The 4,439-nt window shown below is 46.3% G+C and overlaps 1 protein-coding gene and 1 pseudogene across 4 annotated transcripts in view; one reads left to right on the top strand and one right to left on the bottom strand.

Moving 5' to 3' along the window:
- Positions 1-4,439, bottom strand: part of LOC102490250 (lebercilin-like protein) — a 44,036-nt gene extending 39,597 nt beyond the window's left edge. For 3 of the 4 annotated variants that reach the window (XM_027775575.1, XM_006158159.3, XM_006158156.3), the window contains exons 1-2: positions 4,415-4,439; positions 2,791-2,856 (exon numbers count right to left, since the gene is read on the bottom strand). The gene's annotated coding sequence lies outside the window, so the exon portion shown is untranslated. Of the gene's footprint in view, positions 1-2,790; positions 2,857-4,309; positions 4,392-4,414 lie in introns of those variants that run through there. The other variant, XM_027775573.1, reaches the window with a different exon arrangement.
- Positions 1,136-4,439, top strand: part of LOC102473201 (sperm-tail PG-rich repeat-containing protein 2-like) — an 8,388-nt pseudogene continuing 5,084 nt past the window's right edge.

Raw genomic sequence — 4,439 nt, forward strand, 5'->3', positions numbered from 1 at the left:
TGTGACAAGAGGCGTGAGAGATACACCCGGGGGGTGTGTGTGTGTGTGTGTGTGTGTGTGTGTGTGTGTGAGAACAGGAGCTGTGTGAGGCATGAGGCATAGGGATACCATGGTGAACACAAACAGAAGTGTTTCTGTTTTAGTGGTGCTTATGTGTCAGTGATACACTAATCGCAGCAGTGATATTCTCAGAATTATAGAGAAGGAATACAACTGTGTGAGGATTTATAAGGAAGGCTGATCCCAACAGTGATCTAGGACTTTCCTATAGATGTGCTGTCTGAGTTGAGCTGTGAAGGGTCAGTGGTAATTAGCTAGACAAGAGGGAATGAGGGATAGGAGGGGAAACATCGCAGAGAGAAAAATGTGCCAAGTGATGGATAGAGGAGCCCCATGTGGCTGAAGCCCAGTGAGAAGGGCCAGCAGTTCCAGATGGATCTTGAGAGGCTGGTTGGAGTGAGCAGCTGCAGGGCCTTGGCGAGCACATTTATGAGTTGGTCCATTAGTCCAAGGGCAATGGAAAGCTGGCAGTATGCAAAAGAGAGAGGCTGTGGAGGGACAGCATCAACTCTTGCCTTCGGAAGAGGTTACCCTGGCTGTAGTGTACAGACTAGAACAGAGAAAGGCCAGAGGGGATGTGGGGAGACCAGATAGCAGAGAACTGTGGAAGACTAATTGAAGGTGGTAGCTCAGACCAGTGATGTCCAATCTTCTTGTCACCAGGGACCAAGATAATCTTTCACATCAATGAAGAGATATGAAAGATATCCAGGGGAAAATATCATGAGGGCTTGGTGACTGCCTGGCTGCTGGGATGAGGGAAGGGTCAAGGAAGAATCTTAGTCTACAATGGGAGAGGTCCTCATTGAGGTTAGATGGTGGGTCATGGTTTGGTCTTGCACAAGTTGAACTGGAGGTGTCTGGAGTGACATTAAGAAGCAATGTCATTCTGCTAGCTGGACAAATGGGTCTAGCTAGGAGAGGAAGTTGAGATCAAGAGCATATAGCTGGTATTTAAAGTTGGGGAAATGGACTAGTGTGTAGATAGTAGTTAGGATAGGGGACACTGGAGAACAGACCCTGCACTTTGAGGAACTCCGATATTAAGGAGCCTGAGAGAGGAGGATGGGCTAGAATGGCTGCAGAAGAGCAGAAGACTGGGGCGGTGGCAGAGCCAAGGGAAGATGCTGTTTCAAGAGTGACTGGAGCAGCAGAGACTGAGTAAGATGAGGCCTGGAAATGTCTGATGAGTGGGTTTCTTTTTAGTATGGAAATGAGGATAAAAGTCAGACTACAGTGGGCTAAGGAGTGAGAAAGTGATTGTGGTACTTCTTTAAAAAGTTTGCTTGTCAAAGGACATGAGGGTTGGAAACTAGAGTGTGAAGTCAAGGGTGTTTATTCTCTTTTAAAAACATGTTTGTTTGTTTGTTTGTTTATCTGACAGAGGGTATGTGCATTCGCCAGAGAAAGGGAGAGAGAGAAGGAAAGGGAGAAAGCAACTCCCCAATGCAGGGTGGTCACACTGCAAACCCTTCTCTCTTCCATTCTCCATTATGTCAGGACTCTGGGCATGCATGCACATACCAGGCATGTTTTCTGAGCTGTGGTGCTGGGCTTTGAACCATGTGGTAGGCCTTGTGGGTGAGGCTCCCTTAACTATCATGCCACAGGGCTAGCCCTCCCTTTCTTTTGTGATAGGAAACTTGAACATATTTAAAAGCCAGGAGAAAGAGTGAATTGAGATGGAACAGATGATTATACAGGAGAGTGGGTATCTCTAATGGATAAGCATAGGGATTAATTTTTTTTTTTTTTAAATTTGCCAGTAGGCATGTACACTCAACAGAGACAAACAGAAAGTGAGAAAGTATCCCCTCCACTGGGGATGGTCACACCACAATCCCTTCCCCTCCATTTCTCCCTCCTTTTGAGATTGGGTAGTGTGTGTGCGTGCATACACACACACATACACACACACTCAAACTGTTTTTCAAACTGCCAGGTCTGAGACTTTAACTATGCAGTTGGCCATGTGGGATTCAGATGCCTAACCTCTATGCCATTGGCTAGCCCAGTTTAGGGTTCATGACAAATGCAAGGGATGGGATTCAAAGCACAGAGAGTGGTGGCTTGGACTGGAGAAGGAAGGAAGATAAAATGGTTAAAGATGTAGCTAAGACTTTGCAATTTTTTTAGCTGGAGATTGAGGAGATTCCTATGTGATAACTTTATGTTTCTCTATAAAGTGACAGTACAAGACTGGTATGGGAGATTAAAACAGAGAAAAGTGGGAGCTTATGATTTTTTCTCTCTTTTTTTTGAGAAGTTTTGGTTACAAGGCATGTGCGCTTGCTAGGAAGACAGAGAGACAGAGAGACAGAAAGCGAGAAATCACCCCCTGCAGGGATGGCCATGCCACGATCCTTTCTTCTCTCAGGATCTTGGGCATACACGCACATGTGCCTGGCGTGAGTTTAAGCCACCAGGTCCAGGACTCGAGCAGCAGTTGACTACATGGGAGTCCAGTGACACAGCCATTATGCCAACTGCTAGTCCCAGATGCTTATGATTTATAACCCCCATAGGCCCTCAGCAAATTGTAGTAAACCTGCTCTTATTTGTTCAATGGGGGTATTACCTGATGAAAAGAGAAATAAAATGAGGCCTGAGGGTTTAAAAGATTGGCAAAGATGAGAGTGTAGAGGGGTCATCAGGTCCATGAAGGCAGGGACTTGTCACACTGACCACTGCATCACTCGATGACTAAGGTATCAGCACCTAGGTACTTACTATCAAAATGACCAGCACAGTGATGATCATTTGTCTCCATCTCAATTTGCCTCTTTTGGTGCGTCTCTAGAAAATAAAAAAGAAAGAATGGAAACAGCTTGAATTCCTACATGAATCCTTTCCGACTCTTGAAAGACTCTGAATTCTTCATTCTAGTCAGTTTTGAAGTTCTTGCCACAGTTTTGTTCCAGAGACACTGCTGTATTTATGACTAAGAAAGCTAAGGAGTACCATTCCATTTTTAGCTTAACAGTATGGTACTTAAATAGTCTTATTGGCCTGGTTTAAAAGTCGCCATTCTCAAAATATGTACTAAAAGTATTATATTTTTATTTACAGAAAATATGAAACTCATATAATCCTTTTAAAACTTATTCATATGAAAGTGTAGAGAAAGGAAAAACACAAGACTGGCTATGATCAAGTGTAAGGGGATAAGCAAGGAAGCCAGTTAGGAGGTTACTGAAATATCTAGACACATACCATAGTGGACAGGATAGGGTGGTGGCAGTGGAGAGTGGGAGAAATGGTGGAAATGTGAATCTATTCTGGGCACATTTTGAAGGATGTGTTGACAAGCTGAATGTGGGGAATGAGAAAACAGAGTCAAGGAGGACACCAAGGCTTGGGAAAAAGCAGAGTGGCGTTCCAGTCACTGGGCTGGGTTAAGAACTCAGGAGGAGCAGGTTTGAGGGATTACTGGGAGTTCATCCTGGTCTGCTGTGTTTGAGATGCCTCAGACATCTGAGGAAGAATACATGGAGACACATGTACCAGGGCTGGAGAAAGTGCCCCACTATGTGCAGCTCAAAGGCATTTGGATGGGTTTTGATCCATGACTGGGCAAATTCATCTAGGGAGTACATGTAGATAGAAACAAGGTTCAAGGTCACGTTTAGTCGAGAAAAAATGGTCTGGGAAACGTTAATTGTTGGCATAAATGTGGCAACAAATGTTAGCTCTAAGAGGAAACTGGACAGAGCCATGAGGTAAAAAGGACAGGGTACAAATAGAAGACGTTTCCTTTTTTTGGGGGGGGGGCGGAGGGGGAGTGGTTTTTGCTACAGTGCTCACTAGAAAGAGACAGACAGAAAGTGAGAAATCACCCCCCAGGGGGGATGGCCATGCCGCAATTCCTTCTCCTCCATTCTCCTCTCAGGATCTTGGGCACGCACGCACATGCGCCAGGAGTGAGTTCAAGCCATCGGTCAGGACTCAAACAGCAGTTGATGTGAGTCCAGTGACATAGTCATTACGCCAACTGCTGGTCCCTAGCCTAAAGATGCAGATTCCCACGGAGTGGGGATCCGAAACGTCAGTGCTTAGCTTAGAAGGAAACATCAAACCAAACTAAACCAGAACAAGTAGGTAGATGCAAAATCCAAGGTATACTATTCAGACGTAAAAGAAGAAAACTGGGGAAGGTCTCAAGGAGAGGGTGAAATCGGCCACCGTCTGCCCTAGTGCTTGGCCTTGCCCCCTGCAGTCCAGGCTCCCCGGGGACCCGTCTCTTAAAGACCTCGAGCGGCCCAGGCCATCGGCCGCGGGGCTCCGGGCCCGGCAGGACCTCGGGTGTGTGTGGTTTCGGGCGCTCTCAGTACGGAGCCCAGAGGCTGCTCCTCACCCGGCTGCGCTCTGCAGGAGGGCGC

The sequence above is a fragment of the Tupaia chinensis genome, unplaced genomic scaffold, assembly GCF_000334495.1.
Source record: "Tupaia chinensis unplaced genomic scaffold, TupChi_1.0 Scaffold000574_1, whole genome shotgun sequence".
NCBI classification, from domain to species: Eukaryota; Metazoa; Chordata; class Mammalia; order Scandentia; family Tupaiidae; genus Tupaia; species Tupaia belangeri.